The following is a 22,482-nucleotide window of genomic DNA, read 5'->3' as shown; positions in this document are numbered from 1 at the left end:
CTTCAAGGTTGCTTTTATGGAATACCTGGGAAATAGGTCCTGAGCTGTTTGCTAACCATGAATGCCGAAAGCTGAAATAGGGCACATCAAAGCTATTTGCTACCATAATGATATTAATCTTGTTATATACCAAGCAAACTTAATACTAAACCTAAGGCTGCCACTTTTGGTCCTGAAAAGTACAATATACACACATTGTACTTGTGGTACACAGGTGATCTGTCATTCACCAGTTCACTCTTTAAGGTTTTTTTTTCTACCATATTTTATCTCTATACTCACCTTCTACAGCAGAGTTTTTTTTATCTTTTAGGCGCAGTATCTTTTTATTAAGAGCATTCATCTCACTGAGGAGGCTTCAGCTTAACCTTCTGCTCACATTTGACAATTCTGACCAATTCCATGCAGCATCTGAGACAATACACGTAATTCCAGAACAATGAACAACATTGCGAGGAAAAGAAACAATTTGGTGAAGCTTTTAATTTTGTAGTCATCGGGACAATTCACAAATACCCCAGTATAAAGGCAAACAATGTGTTTGTACTGTTACTGGATGAAGCCAGGACTAATGACCCAGGCTCTTGAATTACATCTGACCATAGTGTTTAAGTAATTTAAGTTCAATTGAAGAAATATGAAGTGCACTTGTTAGTTTCTGATGTGGTGATGCTGAAATTGAAGGAGTGCTGAAAAGCCCCATATGATTCATTAATATTAATTAGGGTGAGAAATTAGAAAGTTTTGCCTTGTCTCATCTAGATATGAATCCAGACCTTCAGCAACCTGGTTTGCTTTTGACTGCCTTCTGAAAATGACTCAACAAGCTATTTTGGTTGCATCAAATCATTGCAGAAAACTCAAAATAGTAGTAATATGAAGCAGCCAAGTGAATATCTACCAAGGCACTCGATCCTGCCCAGACAATCCTACAATGTGCTGTGAACTACAGTTAGCCAAAATTGGTGAAGTTTCTTCATATCCTGGTCAAGCAACAACCTGACAATCATGCACACAAAATTGTATCTGATTTTTTTCATCAGTATTCTTGGAATGATCTGCCCCTCCAGCTGGATAGACCTACCACTGATTGAGGCCCAGTGGTACAAAGGTGGCAACGTGTGGCCCTGGCGCTGGTAGGCCTCAATAATCACTTCAATTCAAGTTACATTGCTATAGAAATTTCTGACTGATTATCACCTATGACCTCCATTCATTGAATCAACATTTCTACCATGTTCACCACTGCCTTGAAAAAACATTAATGATAGCAAGGGCACTTAAGTATATGCTGCTTTTGAAAAGGATCATGGCCATTACACAGTTTGGCTCTGGAACAACAGACTGGCCTTCATGAGAGTGTTAAGAGAACCAGTTGATTTGAATGATTCCACTCCTAATGGTGTTAGTGGGAGCATTAATCACACAGTAAGTGGCATCGTTATACTAAGGATAATATCTATGCTATTGACACCACGGTGCGAAATGTGATAGGTTCAAAGCAGATCTTTTGGCCCAGAACTCCACATCTATAAAGTGTTGTAGGTCGTTAACATCAGAGTTATAGTCCTCTGGAATCTATAACGTAATGATTTGGTCCTCAAAACTAGATGTTAAAACTCCAGTTCAATAAGCAGCATGGAGAGCAGCACCAAGCATACTTAAGATGGGGTGGTAACAGAATAAACTTACGAGAGTGGAAGCGACATTCTACAAACAGTATAAATCGTCCCACAAACCAGGAATCCAATCAAAACTTTGAAATCCAGTCCTAAATGGTAGCTGACAAATAACTAACCAGTAGGGGAGGCTGTGCCTCTTGTATTGAGAGAACCAAATGGGAAAAGCCTACGTTTCTCACCAATGAACTGGCTGCAGATTAATCTTAGGAACAATACTGACAGATAGTGATCCTTCCCTCACCTTTGGCCTGTGTTATCCTTAATGGGCTTTGCATGTAAATTAGTTGGGGAACATAGGTGACCTGCTGTTGATGGTTAAAAGATGGAGAAAAAGTCTTACAATTTGGTGATGGAGATTTTTTAAAAATCAGTTATGTATAAGAACTCTTCAAAAACTAGATAGTGAAGTTCTCTAACACACACAGTACTGTACTTCATGTTGTGTCACCAGGAACAGAACAGTAACCAATCACGACTCCATGGCTAACATATTTCTTAATCAAGCATTATCATTAAGGCACAGGATCAACTCCGGTTTAATGAAAATTGCAAAAAAAAAGTACTAAGAGCTGCATGTGCAAAACGAAGTGAAAACTGGTGAAGCTTCAACTCATGATTATGTGCATGCTGAATGGTGGGTATTTATGAGTAAGGAACAGGAGTAGGCAATTTGGCCCCTTGTTCCTGCTTAGTCATTTAATAGGATCATGGCTGATCTGACTCTTAACTCAATTCTTCATTCTGACATACCCTTGATAACTTCTCAGTCCCTTGCTTATAAGAATCTATTCAACTTTACCTTAAACATATTTGACAAGTCTGTTTCTATCACCCTTTGAGGAAAATGATCCAAAATATTGATAACCCGCTCAGAGAAAAGTATTGGCCTCCTGTCTGTTTTAAAGGATTGACTCTTTTATTTTTAGATAGTGACTGCTAATTCTAGATTTTTGGATAGGAAACAATACCCTTCTCCATGACCACCTTACCAAGCTCTCTCAGGAGCTTATATGTATTGATCAAATCAACTCTTACTCTTCTAAACTTTAACAGGTACAAACCTAACCTACCTAAACCTTCCTCATCATCTCCCATAGCACTTGTTAATCTAGTAAGTATCTGAACTGCTTCCAATGTATTTACATCCTTCTTTAAATATGGAAACCAAGTCATTATACAGTGGTCCTGATGTGGTCTCACCAGTGCCCTGTATTAATGAAGTATGATCGTCCACTTTTATGTTCAATTTCACTTGCAATAAATAATGCTGTTCTTTTAACTTTCCTGATTGCTTGACCTATCTTGGCATCTTTCCTCTTGATCACATTTTCACCATATTCACCTTACTTAATTCTGCCACATTCCCCTACCCAAACCCCCCCTTTCCCTTAATATTTGTAACCAGAAATAGTTCGTGACCAGTCCTAAGTTCTTTTCAGCCATGTCTCCAGCTCCTAATTTACCACATGCTATGTCATAGAGTTATACATCACGAAAACATTCCCATTTGGCCCATGTCCCCTTCAAATGCTTCCTATACACTTACCCATCTAGCTGTGTTTTAGGTGTTATAATTGTACCAACTTCCACCACTTCCTCTGAAGGCTCATTCTGTATACGCACCACCCTCCGCGTGAAAATATTACCCCTTTTGGTTTCTTTTGAATCTTTACCCTCTCTTCTTAAACCTATGTCTTGTCTTTTTGGACTCCCTTACCCTGGCTACTTACCCTATCCTATCCCTATCTCATGATTTTATAAAGTTAGTTAAGGTCACTTCTTGGCCTCCAAGGCTCTAGGGACAAAACCCACCTATTCAGCCTCTCCTTGTAATTGAAACTCCCCAATCCCTGCAATCTTTTCAGAATTCTTTCAAATTTAACAAAGTCTTTTCTGTAACAGCGAGACTAGAATTGAACACAGTATTCCAAAAGTGACCAAACCACCATTCACATCCATGTGCTGTGAACTTAGTGTAGATCTCTTTCTATTCTTACACAAATAATTGGTGGACTGAAAATATTTTGTTTTTCTACATTGATATCCCATCCTAGCTGCTGTCCTACCAATTTTGTTTAAACTCTCCCAATAGCTTTAGCAAACTATCATGCAAGGACATTGTACATCAGCACAGCTGGTACTAATCTGTTGGCCGGTTTAGATCCCGTGTCTTAGAATCGGCCATACTGCCTCTGGAAAATTTTCCCCCCCCTCCCTACTGCACCAGCTCTCAAGCCATGCATTTATCTCTTTATCCTATTTCAGTATTCACTAGTACAAAGTACCTGGGCTTTTGTTAATATTTCATCTTTGTGAAATCCTGCTTGAAGGTTTCTTAACTGCCAACAAGAGCTCAATTCTCTCTGTTCCGCTGCTATTCACCCTTCCCCTCTCAGAGTACTCAGCAGCAACACAGAAACGTAGTTCACTTGATTAACATCTGCTAACAATCTGGATTAAAATCTGCAGCTGCTGAAACATCCATCTGTTCCTCACCAATTGAATCTCTAATTATTTTACATGTCTTACCCCTACACTGTTTAGCCAGCAATGGGACTGAACTCTGCTTTTGATGAGTTCCCCGGGTGGCTTTCAGCAGGATTCCAAATCTATACCATTGGACAGAAGATAGATTTGGGACTCGAGCACCAGTTATCTGATCTTCATCCATTCACTCTGTGCCTGCACAACCTTAAGTTGTGGATTGAGTATCCCCGACTGGCACTTGATTGCCTGACCTAGCTCATTCCCTAGAATGAGGTCCAACAATCCACAACATTCTCAACCTTGTGGTTGTTTGCAGCTACCAGTCAAGTCTAGAGCTAAAGCTCCTCCATCCGCAACGTTTCTGCATGTCACCCTGGACAAGAGATGCACCCCTGGACCTCCCACATGCAACAGGATATGTATTTCAGCATATGTATGTCATGTCTCTTTATTAATATTTTTATTGTGAAGTCAATTAATTGTTTCCGATTTCAGACTTGCCAACTATTCATCCATCAACTATTTTGCTTCTGCTGACATTACTTTATAGGGAGGTAACTCTGATTACCAGAGATTAAGTTTTGAATCCTTTAGTATTGCTCTCACTTCTAATTTAACTTTAATTCAATTAGCAGATCAAAACTAAAGCCAATTTGAACATTTCTAGTACAATTTGCATTCAATTTTAAACTAATCAATAAAAGTAGGAGACAAAGCACATAAGTCAGGCAGGATGTCATTAGCTCTAAAAACGCTTCTCTAGAAGGACATTTCAAAGGTGAGGGAGCAGTGTGCAATAGAGCAAAGTGATCAAAGTGCTATGCATAGTCACAGCCTATTTGAGTGATGGTATGTAGTTTAGTGGTTAACTGGAAAAGGGGGCTGCATAAGCCTGGAAGTTCTCAGTCATCTTTCAGGCCAGTAAATCAATGCAAAAGTCAGGCCTGAGAAGATGATCCATTTCTGATCAATTTGGTTCAGTCCTTGAGATTTGAAGTAATTGCTGGTGGAACTGGTATTGGAAAAGCTACAGCTCTTGATTGCATACATACCATACCTCTCCCATCTGGAATTTATCAGCAGTATTTAGGGAAGGAAGCTGTTGTCCTTATTTGGCCTGATCTGCATATGATTCCAAACTCTCAGCAATGTGAGAGAGTCTGAAATGGCCAAGTGAGTTGTGTTAAAGTGCTTAAAAACTCTACAAAAATACTAAAACCAGATAGACCATCTAGCATTGACCTTGGCACTAGAAATCATAACATCATACATGGCACTGTTAACCCTGCAAAGGTCTCCTTAATAAAGTTTGGAGACTAGTGTCAAAATTGGGTGAGTCCTTTCACAGGCTAGTTAAGCATGAAGCTGCCATGGTCAAACCCATGAAATTATACCTTACTGTAACTGGGTTTCCTGAAGAAGGGCTTATGCATGAAACGTCGATTCTCCTGTTCTTTTGATGCTTCCTGACCTGCTGCGCTTTTCCAGCAACACATTTTTAAGCACTGATCTCCAGCATCTGCAGTCCTTGCTTTCTCCCTGTAACTGGGTATGTCCTGTCCCATTGATAGGATAGCCCCCAGCCCCAGTGGAGACACAGTGGTACACAGGAATGAATTGCCCTGAGAATGTTCAGTATAGACTCTATCCCATGGAGTTTTATGACATCAGGTCAAACGTGGGCAAGGAATCTTTCTGACTAGAATCATAGAGTCATACAATCATTCAGCATGGAAAGAAAACCTTCAGTCAAACTCACCCACGCCAACCAAGTTTTCCAAACTGAACTAAACTAATCCCACTTGCTTGTGTTTGACTTATATCCCTCTATATCTTTCCTATTCAAGCATCTTTTAAATGTTGTAACGCTATCTGCAGCTACCACTACTTCTGGCAGTTCATTCCATATTCAAACCACGTTTTGTGTTTGAAAAATTGCCCCTCAGGTCTCTTTTAAATCTTCCTTTTCTCACCTTTAAAAATATGCCTCCACATTTTGAAGTCCCCCACCTTAGGGAAAAGACCTTTATTTTTCACCTTATCTATGCCCTCATGATTTCATTAGCCTCTATAACATCAATCTCTTACCTTGCAGTGATAAAAATCCCAGCCCCCTGGTGTATCCCTTTATCTGAAACTCTCTAGTCCAGGCACCATCCTGGTAATCTTTTCTGAACCCTCTTCAATTTAATAATGTCCTTCCTATAGCAGGGCGACCAGGACTACACAGTATTCCAAAAGTGGTTTCACCAACATCCAGTACAAACTCAACATGACACCCCAACTCCTATTCTCATTGGTCTGAGCAGTGAAGGCGAGAATGCTGAACATCATCTTAGCCACACTATTTGTGAAGACTACTTTAATTGAGAAAAATGTTCAACAAATATCCTCCTCCTCAATCGTGGGGAGTCCAGCACCTCAGTGCAAAGAGTGAGGCTGAAGTCATTACAACATTTTTCAGCTAGAAGATCCATTTTGGCCTAATCCAGATTTCCACAGATGCCAGTATTCAACCATTACAATTCACTTGATATGAAGAAATGGCTGAAGGCATTGGATACTGCAATGGCTCTGGGTCCAACAATATTTCAGTGATAGCAATGTACACCTGTGCTTTAGAACTTGCTGCATCACTAGCCAAGCTACAACTTTGGCATCGATCTAGAAATGTGGAAAATTGCCAAGGTCCATCGTGTATATTAAAGCCAGAGCAAATCAAACCAGCCAATTACCACCCAACCAGTCTCTTCTCAATCATTGTAAAGTAATGAAAGTACTCATCAACTGTACTATCAAGCAACATGCGCTTAGTAATACCTCACTGAGACCGAGTTTGGGGCCACCAGGGCTACTCCGCTCATATTCTCATTATAACCTTGCTTCAAACATAAGCAACAAAAGAGCTAATCTTCAGACAGGTTGGGCAAGTGACTGCCTTTGACATCAAGGCCATATTTGACCGAGTATGGCATTAATGAGCCCTGGCAAAATTAGAGCAATTGGGAATCAGTGGGTAAACTCTGCTGATTGGAGTCACACCTAACATGAAGGAAGATGGTTATAATTGTTGAAGATGAGTCCTCTTGGCTCTAGGAATTCTCAGGGTAGTATCCTAGGCCTACCAACCTTTAAATATGTCATCAAAGATTTTGTCTTCATCATAAGCTCAGAAATGAGGATATTCACTATTGACTACACAATGTTCATCGCCATTGTGATTCATCAAATTCCAAGTACAAATACAGCAAGACCTGAAAAATTCCTGGCTTGATTGACAAATGACAAATCACATAAGTGACTGTCAATAACCACTCCTTGAAGATAAAGGAATATCACCATCACCCCTTGACATTTGCTGACATTACCATCAGTGTATTCCCATTATCAGTCTGCTGGGTTGACTGAACTAGACAAGCCATACTATGGTTACAAGAGCAGGTCAGAGGCTAAGAATCAAGTATCATGTACCTGACTTCTTAAAGCTCGTCCACCATCTACAAGGTAGAAGTGAAGACTGTGATGAAATATTCTTTACTTGCCTGGGTGAACATAGCTCCAACAACATCCAAGACAGACAGACTACTTGTTTGACACCAAATACTCAAGCATTCACTCCTCCTACCAATGATGCACAGTTATGGCAATGGTGATGAACATTGCTGTCCTCCAAGCCACATTGTGCAAATGGCTTGTATAATGCTAAGTAATTAAACAAGCAGCTGATTACTTTCTTGCTTATAGAAACTAAATGTAGTGGTAAGATCGCAGAATTCTGTATCATATGATCCTGCTCCATAGTTACCTGATGAAGGAGCAGTGCTCCAAAAGCAAGTGCTTCCAAATAAACCTGATGTTGTGTGATTTTTAACTTTATTAAAACTCTGTTCAGAATTCCTTGGAATCCAGCAATGTAGATGATCATCTTTGAAACCATATCATCTTTACAGCAGTCACTGCTGTATTCCGTGGCTTAAATGTCCAACAGACATTGATAGCTACTACTAAATGGTCAGTATGTAAGGTAAATGAGGTTGTTGTGAAATGGAAAGGTTTTATCTCTCCCACATCTGCAGTGTTCAGATAAGACTCGAGTTTCATTCTTCACTGTTTACATTCAAGCAGCTGCAAAGGGAATTGCACCTAACCAAAGATGATGTACATTTCAACTGATCAATTGCATGGGGTTGCGATAATATTTTCCAGCATACCCAGGCTGTAATAGCTGTCCAATTATATGATTCCACACCAGGCCTCAAAATACTACCCTGTTACAATTAATCGTCCCTTCAACACTAACAGATCTTTGAATGGACATCTCAAGTGCAATTATGTTGAGTATGGACTGCTTGGACCGAAGGGTCTGTTTCCATGCTATATGACTCTTGTGACAAATCAAATCATTACATAATTCCTAATTCAATACAAGTTCCTAATTGCATTCTTGCAGTAACTCTTAACCTCTTTAATGGCAGCTGAACAGTGATAATATATTGGTCTTAAGAAGTTCTAGCAGTTTGTTTTGAACTATGTTTTGAATTTTACTTATGCTTTTTTCCTTTCAGTGAGATGGCAGGACAGGTGGGGAAATATAGAAGGGGATTAGGGGACAGCTGGGTGAGGGTGATAAGCGACCATGTGGGTAGAGTGCCAGGGAAGTGGATGATTGCTTAGGGTAAATCATGGACGGGTGGGGTGGGATCAGGTTATGGTTGGAGGAATGTTGCATCAGAGGAGAGATTGTTTATTCTGGGAAGTGGCCTTGAAGTCGGAGCAATGCAAGTTGTCAGATCGGTTTGGGGATGATGTCCAATCAGGCAAGAGTGGAGCAGGGTTGGGGGTAGTTAGAGGTTATTGAAATATCGGGGTGTTGCTCATTGGCGTTTGCAATTGCTACAGCAATTCCCTCAGAGTCAGCTGCACCAGGAATTCTGATTCAGGCAGTACTGAGGTTACAAGCATGTTGATTTTAAAAGATATTTTCTCCTCTGTGTCAGTAGTGAACAGGAACAATATTAGTCAGGAGGCACACTTCTCCATGAAGGCATGTAAAAAAATTAAAAACATTGCAAATGAAGATACTAACTCGGTTGGACACATACATAAGTATTTATGAACTATCTGAAAACAAAGTACTGGAGGCACTGAACTGTTTGAACTCACTTTAAAAAAAAGTTTACACATAGTAATTGCCGGAACACCTGTCTGTGCAGAGCCATTAAGGCCTGTGTGCTGATAGTTGCTGTGCATGACGTTGGTGCCACGTTGCCAAGTGAGCGATCACTGCTGCTGCTGTCCTCCAAGCCACATTGTGCAAATGGCTTGTATGATGCTAAATAATTAAACAAGCAGCTGATTACTTTCCTGCTGACAGAAACTTAACTGTAGGTGGTAAGATCGCAGAATTCTGTATCGTATGATCCTGCTCCATAGCTACCTGATGAAGGAGCAGTGCTCCAAAAGCAAGTACTTACAAATAAACCTGTTGGACTATATAACCTGTTGTTGTGTGATTTTTAACCTTATTGAAAGTCTGTTCAGAATTCCTCGGAATCCAGCAATGTAGATGATCATCTTTGAAACCATCTCATCTTTACAGCAGTCACTGCTGTATTCCGTGGTTTAAATGTCCAACAGACATTGATAGCTACGACTAAACGGTCAGTATGTAAGTTAAATGAGGTTGTTGTGAAATGGAAAGGTTTTATCTCTCCCACATCTGCAGTGTTCAGATAAGACTCCAGTTTCATTGTTCACTGTTTACATTCAAGCAGCTGCAAAGGGAATTGCACCTAACCAAAGATGATGTACATTTCAACTGATCAATTACATGGAATTGAGATAATATTTTCCAGCATACCCAGGCTGTAATAGTTGTCCAGTTATATGATTCCACACCAGGCCTCAAAATACTACCCTGTTACAATTAATCGTCCCTTCAACACTAACAGATCTTTGAATGGACATCTCAAGTGTTTATGTTGATCGCTCTCTGCTCCTTCTTTGCAGCTGCAACACTGTATTCTGCTTTCTGTTCTGCTCCATGATGTACTTTCTGTGATAGGATCTGCCTATATAGAATGCAAAATAACACTTTTCATTGTATCTCAGGTACATGAGGAGAAAGATGTAAAAACTGAGATGAGAGGCAAATATTTTATATAGAGGGTGGTCTGCATATGGATTGAACTGACTGAGAAAGTGATGGATGTGGGTACAATTGCAATATTTAAAATATATTTGGATAATTACGTGAAAAAGATGGGTTTGGAGGGATATGGACCAGAAGCAGGCAGTTGATAATAGTTTAATTTGCAAGCATGTTGAGTATGGACTGCTTGGACCGAAGGGTCTGTTTCCATGCTATATGACTCTTGTGACAAATCAAATCATTACATAATTCCTAATTCAATACAAGTTCCTAATTGCATTCTTGCAGTAACTCTTAACCTCTTTAGTGGCAGCTGAACAGTGATAATATACTGGTCTTAAGAAGTTCTAGCAGTTTGTTTTGAACTATGTTTTGAATTTTACTTGTACTTTTTTCCTTTCAGTAAGATGGCAGGACAGGTGGGGAAATGTAGAAGGGGATTAGGGGACAGCTGGGTGAGGGTGGTAAGCGACCATGTGGGTAGAGTGCCAGGGAAGTGGATGATTGCTTAGGGTAAGTCATGGACGGGTGGGATGGGATCAGGTTATGGTTGGAGAAATGTTGCATCAGAGGAGAGATTGTTTATTCTGGGAAGTGGCCTTGAAGTCGGAGCAATGCAAGTTGTCAGATCGGTTTGGGGATGATGTCCAATCAGGCAAGAGTGGAGCGGGGTTAGGGGTAGTTAGAGGTTATTGAAATATCGGGGTGTTGCTCATTGGCGTTTGCAATTGCTGCAGCAATTCCCTCAGAATCAACTGCACAGGAATTCTGATTTAGGCAGTCCTGTGGTTACAAGCATGTTGATTTTAAAAGATATTTTCTCCTCTGTGTCAGTAGTGAACAGGAAGCCAGGAGGCACACTTCTCCATGAAGGCATGTAAAAAATTAAAAACATTGCAAATGAAGATACTAACTCGGTTGGACACATACGTAAGTATTTATGAACTATCTGAAAACAAAGTACTGGAGGCACTGAACTGTTTGAACTCACTTAAATATAAAGTGTGCAGATAGTAATTGCCGGAACACCTGTCTGCGCAGAGCCATTAAGGCCTGTGTGCTGATAATTGCTGTGCAATCTTGGCTGGAGTTCCTTTCTACTTCAAACAAACCATGGTGTCAAATAGAACAAAAAGGAGAAAAAGTGGGTAAGGCTGATTTGGTCAACATATTATTTGACTGTCTTGTAAACCTTGAAAATTTGAGGTACGACCATTATCGAAATCCTTGTATACAGCTTGAGTTACATTTAAGTTAAAGCATTGTTTGCAAGGAGTGAGATTGGAATATAGTTGCCAGTGGTTTTATTTTTTTCAAGAGGGAGCTGAATGGGCTATGAGAATTCACCAACCTAAATCCTTTGTTTTATATGTCATTAAGAAAATAAGAGAGAGGAGAAATATAGTCCATTTGCTCCTTACGTTTGCCTGGTCTTTCGATAAGATCATGGCTGAACTGCCCCAGGCCTAAACTCCTGTTGCATGCCAGATCTTCATAGCCCTCTACTCCCTTATATTTCCAAAAACTACCTACTTCAGCTTTAAACACTTTTTGTAATTTTACTTCCATGAATCTGAGTTGGACATTCCAAACATTCATAGAGTCATAGGGTCACAGAGATGTACAGCATGGAAACAGATCCTTTGGTCCAACCTGTCTATGCCGACCAGCTATCCCAACCCAATCTAGTCCCACCTGCCAGAACCCAGCCCTTATCCCTCCAAACCCTTCCTATTCATATACCCATCCAAATGTCTTTTAAATGTTGCAATTGTACCAGCCTACACCACTTCCTCTGGCAGCTCATTCCATACACGTACCGCCCTCTACATGAAAACGTTGCCCCTGAGGTCTCTGTTATATCTTTCCCCTCTCACCCTAAACTATGCCCTCTAGTTCTGGACTCCCTGACCCCAGGAACTACCGTCTGAGAGAAGAAAGTCTTTCACATCTCAGGTTCAAATGTGTCGTCTTATTCTGTAACTATGTCCAGTAGTTCAAGGTCCCACTATTAATGGAAGCATGTTTTTAATCTCTACGTTGTGAAGTCCCCTTAGAATTTTATGTTTCAAATGGTCATCACTCTTCTAAACCCTAATGAATAAAGAGATCATCTGTTCAGTCGTTCTTGAAAAGTCAACCCCTTCATCCCTGGAATCAGCCTTATGAATCTGTTTTAAATTGCCTCTAATATCCAAATTTTTTCTTTAAATTTGAGTCAAAGTGTCATTCAGCAAGGAAACAGACCCTTTGGTCTAATTTGTCCGTGCCAACCAGACATCCCAATCTGTCCTAGTCCCATTCGCCAGCATTTCAGCCATATCCCGCTAAGCCCTTCCTATTCGTATATCCATCCAGATGCCTTCGAAATGTTGTGTTTGCTCATCATCGAGCAGCTTGTTCCCTTCATGCATCACCCTCTGCTTGAAAAAAATTACTCCTCGGCTCATTTTTAAATCTTTCACCTCACGCGTTAAACCTGTACCATCTGTTTTGGATTTCCCTACTTTCGGAACAAGACCTTGGCTATTTGCTGTATCCATGCCCCTCATGATTTTATTAACCTCTATAAGATCACCCCTCAGCCTCTGACACTCCAGGAAAAATATCTCCAATCTATTCATACTCTCCCCATAAATCAGACCCTCCTCTCCTGACAACATTCTTTTCTGCACTTTCTCAAGTCTAACAATATCTTTTGTATCAAAGGGCAACCAGAATTGTATGTTGTTTCCAATGTTATTTTGTATTCCAAAAGTGACCTCACCACTGTCCTGTACAACTGCAACATGACCTCCCAACTCTAATACTCAGTGTGCAGACACATTCTTCAGCATCCTGTCAATGTTTCACTCCATTTTCAAGGAACTGTGCACCTGCACCTCTGGTCTCTTTGTTCTGCAGCACTCCCCAGAGCTTTACCATTAACTGTATAACCCCTGCCCCGGTTTGCCTTACTACCAAAATGCAACACCTCACATTCATGTAACTTAAACTCCAAATCCACTCCTTGGCCCATTGGCCCATCTGATCAATGTCTCATTTATACTCTTGAGATAACCTTCCCCACTGTGCAGGAGTCAACTTATTTTGGTGCCATCTGCAAACTTATGAATATACCTCCTATATTCACATTCAAATCATTTATATAAGTGATGAAAAGCAGTGGACCCTGCACTGATCCTTGTGGTATACCGCTGGTCACAGGCTTCCAGTCCAAAAAGCAAGCCTCTATAGCTACCCTGTGTCTCCTACCTTCAAGCCAATTTTGTATCCAATCAGCTATCTCCCCCTTGATTCCATGTGATCTAACCTTATTAACCAGCCTACCATGTGGAATTCCACGTAGACAATATCCACTCCTCTGCCTTCTTCAATCTTCTTTCTCACTTCTTCAAAAAGTACAATACGGGGACCATAACTATACATAACACAGTATTCCCAGAATGGTGCCACCAACATCCTGCCCAATTGTAAGAAGATTGCCCAATTTGTTTTCCCTCCAAATGCCTTGCAATAAGTGATATGCTCTTCTTGTTAGATGTGGGAGTTTAGGGAGATTTTATGGGTTACTGAGGATTATATCTGCAATAAATGCGGTTGGTTGCGAATCCTATCAGATTGAATGGATTGGTTGGAGAGACAGAGGCAATGAGGAACTTACAGAGCAAGGGGATGTAATGGATGGCAATTATAGTAAGGGGGAAAAGTCACAGATACAGTCACATAGATGGGTTAACTGCAGGAAAAGTAAGAGAGATAGGCAGTTCATGCAGGAGTCTTCTGTGATTATCCCCATTCCAAGCAAATATGCTGTTTTGGAAAATATAAAGGGTGATGGATTCTCAGGGGAACGTAGCACAAACAGCGAAGTTTCTGGAATTGAGACTGGCTCTAATGTAATGAGGGGGTACGTCGGGTTCCAAGATATCGATTGTGGTAGGGGACTCTGTAGTCCGGGTTACAGACAGACATTTCTGTGGCCAGCAACAAAAACCCAGAATGGTGTGTGGCTTCCCTGGTGCCAGGATCAAGGATGTCTCAAAGAGGGTGCAAAATTTTCTCAAGGGGGAGAGGGGCCAGCAGGAGGTCATTGTACACATTGGAAGCAACAACATAGGAAGGGAAAAGGTTGAGATACTGAAGGAAAATTACAGAGAATTAAGCAGGAATTTTAAAAGGAGGTCCCTGAGAGTAATAATATCTGGATTCCTCCCGGTGCTATGAGCTAGTGAGGGCAGGAATAGGAGGATAAAGCAGATGAATGCATGGCTGTGGAGCTGGTGTATTTGAGAAGAATTCACATTTTTGGATCATTGGAAGCTCTTTTGGGTAGAAGTGAACTGTACAAGAAGGACAGATTGGACCTATACTGGCAGGGAGATTTGCTAGAGCTGCTCACAAGGATTTAGACTAGTACGGTGGGCAGGGGGGACCCAGGGAGATAGTGAGGAAAGAGATCAATCTGAGACTGGTACAGTTGAGAACAGAAGCAAGTTAAAAAGTCAGGGCAGGCAGGGACAAAGTAGTGAACAAGGTAGGACAGACAAATTAAACTATTTATTTCAATGCAAGAGGCCTAACAGGAAAGGCAGATGAACTCAGGGCATGGTTAGGAACATGGGACTGGGATATCATAACGATTGCAGAAACATGGCTCAGGGATGAATAGGACTGGCTGTTTAATATTCTTGGATACAAATGCTCCAGAAAGAAGAGAAAGGAAGGCAAGAGAGGAGGGGGAGTGGTATTTTTGATAAGGGACAGCATTACGTCTGTACTGAGGGAGGTTATTCCCGGAAATACATCCAGGGAGGTTATTTGGGTGGAACTGAGAAATAAGAAAGGAATGATCACCTTATTAGGATTGTATTATCGATCCCCTCATAGTCACAAGGAAATTGAGAAACAAATTTGTAAGGAAATCTCAGTTATCTGTATGAGAGAGTGGTATTGAAAGAGGATTTTAACTTCCCAAACGTAGACTGGGACTGCCATAGTGTTAAAGGTTTAGATGGACAGGAATTTTTTAAGTAAAAAATGAGGTCTGCAGATGCTGGAGATCACAGCTGAAAATGTGTTGCTGGTCAAAGCACAGCAGGCCAGGCAGCATCTCAGGAATAGAGAATTCGACGTTTCGAGCATAAGCCCTTCATCAGGAATAAGAGAGAGAGAGCCAAGCAGGCTAAGATAAAAGGTAGGGAGGAGGGACTTGGGGGAGGGGCGATGGAGGTGGGATAGGTGGAAGGAGGTCAAGGTGAGGGTGATAGGCCGGAGTGGGGTGGGGGCAGAGAGGTCAGGAAGAAGATTGCAAGTTAGGAGGACGGTGCTGAGTTGAGGGAACCGACTGAGACAAGGTGGGGGGAGGGGAAATGAGGAAACTGGAGAAATCTGAATTCATACCTTGTGGTTGGAGGGTTCCCAGGCGGAAGATGAGGCGCTCCTCCTCCAGCCGTCGTGTTGTTATGTTCTGCCGGTGGAGGAGTCCAAGGACCTGCATGTCCTCGGTGGAGTGGGAGGGAGAGTTAAAGTGTTGAGCCACGGGGTGGTTGGGTTGGTTGGTCCGGGCGTCCCTGAGGTGTTCTGTGAAGCATTCCGCAAGTAAGCGGCCTGTCTCACCAATATAGAGGAGGCCACATCGGGTGCAGCGGATGCAATAGATGATGTGTGTGGAGGTACAGGTGAACTTGTGGCGGATATGGAAGGATCCCTTGGGGCCTTGGAGGGAAGTGAGTGTGGAGGTGTGGGCGCAAGTTTTACATTTCCTGCGGTTGCAGGGGAAGGTGCCGGGGGTGGAGGTTGGGTTGGTGGGGGGTGTGGATCTGACGAGGGAGTCACGAAGGGAGTGGTCCTTGCGGAACGCTGATAGGGGAGGGGAGGGAAATATATCCTTGGTGGTGGGGTCCGTTTGGAGGTGGCGGAAATGACGGCGGATGATACGTTGTATGCGGAGGTTGGTGGGGTGGTAGGTGAGAACCAGTGGGGTTCTGTCTTGGTGGCGGTTGGAGGAGCGGGAAGTGGAGGAGATGCGGTGGAGGGCATCGTCGATCACGTCTGGGGGGAATCTGCGGTCCTTGAAGAAGGAGGCCATCTGGGCTGTGCGGTGTTGGAACTGGTCCTCCTGGGAGCAGATGCGGCGGAGACGAAGGAATTGGGAATATGGGATGGCATTTTTGCAGGGGGCAGGGTGGGAGGAGATGTAGTCCAGGTAGCTGTGGGAGTCAGTCGGTTTATAATAGATGTCTGTGTTGAGTCGGTCGCCCGAGATAGAGATGGAAAGGTCTAGGAAGGGGAGGGAGGAGTCTGAGATAGTCCAGGTGAATTTCAGGTCGGGATGGAAGGTGTTAGTAAAGTTGATGAACTGTTCAACCTCCTCGTGGGAGCACGAGGCAGCGCCGATACAGTCATCGATGTAGCGGAGGAAAAGGTGGGGGGTGGTGCCAGTGTAGTTGTGGAAGATGGACTGTTCCACATATCCTACGAAGAGGCAGGCATAGCTGGGGCCCATGCGGGTGCCCATGGCAACTCCTTTAGTTTGGAGGAAGTGGGAGGATTGAAAAGAGAAGTTATTCAGGGTGAGGACCAGTTCAGTCAGTCGAAGGAGGGTGTCAGTGGAAGGGTACTGGTTGGTGCGGCAGGAAAGGAAGAAGCGGAGGGCTTTGAGTCCTTCGTGATGGGGGATGGAGGTGTACAGGGACTGGATGTCCATAGTGAAAATAAGGCGTTGGGGACCGGGGAAATGAAAATCCTGGAGGAGGTGGAGGGTGTGGGTGGTGTCCCGAAAGTGTGTACAAGAAAATTTTCAGATTCAGTATGTGGATGTACTGACTGGAGAGGAGCAAAACTTGACCTACTCCTGGAAAGTGGTGTCAGTTTGGGGCCAGCGAACATAATTCTGTTATTTTTAAAATAGTGATGGAAAAGGATACACCAGATCTAAAAGTTGAAGTTCTAAATTGGAGAAAGGCCAATTTTGACGATATTAGGCAAGAACTTTGAAAAACTGATTGGGGCAGACGTTCACAGGTAAAGGGACGGCTGGAAAATGAGAAGTTTTCAGAAATGAGATAGCGAGAGTCCAGAAAAAGTATATTCCTGTTAGGGTGAAAGGAGAGGCTGGTAGGTACAAGGAATGCTGGATGATTAAAGAAATTGAGGGTTTGGTTAAGAAAAAGAAGGAATCATATATAAGTTATCGACAGGATAGATTGAGTGAATCCTTAGAAGAGTATAAAGGCAGTTGTAGTATACTTAAGAGAGAAATCAGGATGGCAAAAAGGAGACGCGATAGCTTTGGCAAATGCAGTTAAGGAGAATCCAAACTGATTTTACAAATACATTAAGGACAAAAGAGTAACTAAGGAGAGAATATGGCCCCTCAAAGATCAGCAAGGCGGCCTTTGTTTGGAGCCGCGGGAGTTGAGAGAGATGCTAAATGAGTATTTTGCATCAGTGTTTACTGTGGAAAAGGACATGGAAGATATAGAATATAGAGAAATATATGGTGACATCTTGAAAAATGTCCATATTACAGAGGAGGAAGTGCTGGATGTCTTGAAATGCATAAAAGTGAATAAATCCCCAGAACCTGATCAGGTGTACCCTAGAACTCTGTGGGAAGCTCAAGAAGTGATTGTTGAGTCTCTTACTGAAATATCTGTATCATCGACAGTTACAGGTGAGATGCTAAAAGGCTGGAGGTTGGCTAACATGGTGCCACTGTTTAAGAAAGGTGGTTAGGACAAGCCAGGGAACTACAGGCCAGTGAGCCTGACGTCAGTGGTGGGCAAGTTATTGGAGGACATCCTGAGGGACAGGATGTATATGTATTTGGAAAGGCAGGGACTGATTAGGGATAGTCAGCTTAGCTTTTGTGCTTGGGAAATCATGTCTCACAAACTTGATTGAATTTTTGAAAAAGTAACAAACAGGATTGATGAGGGCAGAGTGGAAGACGTGATCTGTATGGACTTTAGTAAGGTGTTCAACAGATTCCCATGGGAGACTGGTTAGCAAGGTTAGATCTCATGGAATACAGGGAGAACTAGCCATTTGGATACAGAACTGGCTCAAATGTAGAAGACAGAGGGTGATAGTGGAGGGTTTTTTCAGATTGGAGGCCTGTGACCAGTGGAGTGCTGGGTCCACTACTTTTCATCATTTATATAAATGATTTGGATATGAGCTTAAGAGATATAGATAGTAAGTTTGCAGATGACACCAAAATTGGAGGTGCAGTGGACAATGAGGAAGGTTACCTCAGATTACTTCAGAATCTTGATCAGATGGGCCAATGGGCTGAGTAGTGCCAGATCGAATTTAATTTAGATAAATGTAAGGTGCTGCATTTTGGGAAAGCAAATTTTAGCAGGACTTATACAGTTAATGGTAAGGACCTAGGGAGTGTTGCTGAACAAAGAGACTTTGGAATGCAGCTTCATAGCTCCTTGAATGGAGTCGCAGGTAGATAGGATAGTGAAGAAGGTGATTGGTATGCTTTCCTTTATTGAGTACAGGAGTTGTGAGGTCATGTTGTGGCTGTACAGGACATTGGTTAGGCCACTGTTGGAATATTGCGTGCAATTCTGGTCTCCTTCCTATTGGAAAGATGTTGTGAAACTTGAAATGGTTCAAAAAAGATATACAAGGATGTTGCAAGGGTTGGAGGATTTGAGCTATAGGGAGAGGTTGAACAGGCTGGGGTTGTTTTCCCTGGTGCATGGGAGGCTGAGGGGTGACCTTATAGAGGTTTATAAAATCATGAGAGGCGTGGATAGCATAAATAGATATGGGGTGGGGGATTCCAGAACTAGACGGCATCGATTTAGGTTGAGAAGGAAAAGACATAAAAGAGACCTAAGGAGCAATTTGTTCACACAGTGGGTGGTACATGTATGGAGTGAGCTGCCAGAGGCAGTGTGGAGGCTAAATTGGAACATTTAAAAGGCATCTGGATGGGTATTTGAATAGGAAGGGTTTGGAGGGATCTGGGCCGGGTGCTGGCAGTCGGGACTAGATTGGGTTAGAATATCTGGTCGGCATGGACAGGTTGAACGTCACTATGCTGTACATCTCTATGACTATGACTCTGAAGGCCAAAATTCAATTTGCTTTCTTAATTATTTTCTGTACCTACCTACTACTTTTTTGAATTTCATGCAAAACAACATTCAGATCCCAACTGGAAACAAAAAATGCTGGAGATCACAGTAGATCAGGCAGCATTTATGATGAGAGAGCAAGTATCCATATATTTCTGTTCTGCACTATTTTGGTGTTTCTTTCCATTTAACTGCTCATCTTCCTTTTAATTCGTCGTTGCAAAGTGCATGGCCTCACACTTCACGACATCAAATTTCACCTGTCAAGATATTGACCACCCTTCCAACTTGTCAGTATTCCCTTGCAGATTCCTTATGTAATCGTGACATGCCACCAATTTTTACATCATTAGGAATTTCAGATAAATTACATTCTTACCCCTATAGGTTAGTAAGAAGAATAATTGAAGCCCTATATTGATCGTTATGACACAGTTCTGTGCTGTTCCACCTGAAAAAGATCTGTTAGTCATAACTCAGTTTTCTGTGAGTTCACCAATGCTCAGTCCATGCTATGACTATGATCTGCTTGGAGTCATTGAGGTGTATGGCAGGGAAATATTCAGGTCCAACTCGTCCATGCCAACCAGATATCCTAAATTAATCTAGTCCCATTTGCCAGCACTTGGCCCATATCCCTCTCAATCCTTCCTACTCATGTACCCATCCAGATGCCTTTTCAATGCTGTCATTGTACCAGCCTCCACCACCTCTTGTGACAGCTGATGCCACCCTCTGCATGAAAATGTTGTCCTTTAGATCCCTTTTAAATCTTTCTCCTCTCGCCCTAAACCTATTGCCTCTAGTTCTGGATTTTCCCCACCTCAGGGAAAAGACTTTGTATATTTACCCTATCCGTGCCCCTCAAGATTTTATAAATCTCTGTAAAGTCACACACCCCCAACCTCGGAGGGGGTGAGGGAAACCACAACAGGAAAACAGCCCCAGCCTGTTCCATCTCTCTCTCTAGTCCACACCTTCCAATCATAACAAGACTCTTGTAAATCTTTTCTGAACCCATTCAATTTTGTGCAATAAACATTTATATGGCAGCTTATTCAATGTTTGAAATCCAAATACACTACAATTACCGATTCCCCTTTATTAACTCTGCATGCGATATCCTCAAACCCTCTGGCAACCCTGTCAAATATGATTTCCTGTTCACAAAACCCTGCTCGCACTGATAATTTTGTTAAACTTTTCTAAATGTACTGATATTACTTCCAAATTATGGACTCTAGAACAAATGTTAGGCTAAGTGGCGTGTGATTTCCTACTTGCTTTCTCCCTTCCTTCTTGAACAAGGGCATAATATTATCAGTTTTCCAATCCACTGGAACCCTTCTGGAATCGAATGGGATTGCGGAATATTTCAACCTATGATTCCATTAGCTCTCACAATATCGCCTTCTTCACCGATCATGGAGCCTAGTGCATCAGTGCAAAATATCAGTCTGAACTATTTATAACAGTCATCAGTGAGGAATGCCAAATGGAATATCCACCTTGGCCTCCACCTGAGGGTCTCAACATCAGAGATGCCAAGCTTCAAACAATTCATTTAAATCCAATTTTGCACGGTGAGAAAATGGCTCAGACTTCATTTATGGGGTTTCCAAGAAGACTCAAAAGACATTATCCTTTAGTTAAGGGACAGATTACAACGACAAATACATACTTTAATTCATCATCGTTTTAGGGTGGCATGGTGGCTCAGTGGTAGCACTGCTGCCTCACAGCACTAGGGTCCTGGTTTCAATTCCCGCCTGACTGTGTGGAGTTTGTACATTCTCCCCGTGTCTGCGTGGGTTTCCTCCAGGTGCTCCAGTTTCCTCCCACAATCCAAAGATGTGCAGGTCGGGTGAATTGGCTATGCTAAATTGCCCATAGTGTTAGATGCATTAGTAAGGGGTAAATGTAGGGCAGGGGAATGGGTTTTGGTGGGTTTCTCTTTGGAGGGGCGGTGTGGACTTGTTGGGCCGAAGGGCCTGTTTCCACCCTGTCAAGAATCTAATCTAATCTGTGTGTGAAGAAAGCAAACAACAAAGCCAAAATGTGCTAGGTGAAAAGGTTTAGTATAAAATTCTGCATTTCCTCCAACTTACTCTTCAACTGGCATTTGTTCTCATGACCAGATATGGTGAAGTTTGGTGGGACAGCAACTCAAATTTTTTTTTGTAGCCTAAAACACTTCCTTGTAATGTTAGGAGATAGGCTGCCCACGCTTCCTTGGAGCTTCCAATTAAATTGAAGTCATCCATGATTCTCATCCAGGAGATTTTTCTGTTCTCTGAGAAAATGCTGGTTGGTGTGAACACATTGCTTCAGTTTACTTCCGGACCTGCTTTGTAAACTGCTGCATTAACAAGAAATTTGGATGAGTCGTTATTTCGTGGCCCTCAACCAGTATTGTTAAGAATGTGTTGGTGATTTAAACTGCCTGTTGAAATATTGATAGGTTGAGGCAAGTAGGGATGCAGTGTTTGTGTTTGCTCCATTTGATTGTAATGACTTGAAATCAGTGGGGAAGAAATTGATCTTAATGCAAAAAATAGAATATTATTTGATCACTTGAGATCCCCAACCCAATGTGCTAGTTTAATATTTTCTCCAAAGCTTCAATTAATCAGTGGTAGAAATACCAGAGTATCATTTTCAAATATTGAAGCAAAGTGTAAAAGGCCTTATACGAGCTTTAAGTTTTGAAACTGTGCTGCTGTATTGGAAAATAAGCTCGACATAGCAAAGGGAATGTTCTTGCTCACCAAAAGGGTTGTATTGAACAGACTCAGTGTGACCTCTGACCCATCAACACCAACAACCCAGCATTCAGATGTTGATTTGATATCACAGCCCATGTAGATTATGTTTGTCTCATTACTGTTGGTAACTATATACTCCACTAATTTGTAATAGATCTGTCAATTGAAGCTAGGCATATCCTGCAATATGCAAGTAAGAAACAATAAGCCACATGCAAACTATCAGTCATTGTTCCAATGAAGCGTACTGACAGTGGAGCACGGTAAGTCGATTTTTTGTGCTTATGCAATCAGCA

At 42.0% G+C, this 22,482-nt stretch overlaps 1 protein-coding gene across 5 annotated transcripts in view; it reads left to right on the top strand.

Annotated features, from left to right (window-relative positions):
- The window catches only part of LOC132832449 (RNA-binding protein 4B-like), a 119,874-nt gene that overhangs the window by 50,675 nt on the left and 46,717 nt on the right, over positions 1-22,482 (top strand). The window lies entirely within an intron of this gene.

The sequence above is a fragment of the Hemiscyllium ocellatum genome, chromosome 35 (assembly GCF_020745735.1).
Source record: "Hemiscyllium ocellatum isolate sHemOce1 chromosome 35, sHemOce1.pat.X.cur, whole genome shotgun sequence".
Classification (NCBI taxonomy): Eukaryota; Metazoa; Chordata; class Chondrichthyes; order Orectolobiformes; family Hemiscylliidae; genus Hemiscyllium; species Hemiscyllium ocellatum.
The sequence above is the reverse complement of the archived record's forward strand: the minus strand, read 5'-3'. Positions and strand labels throughout refer to the sequence as shown.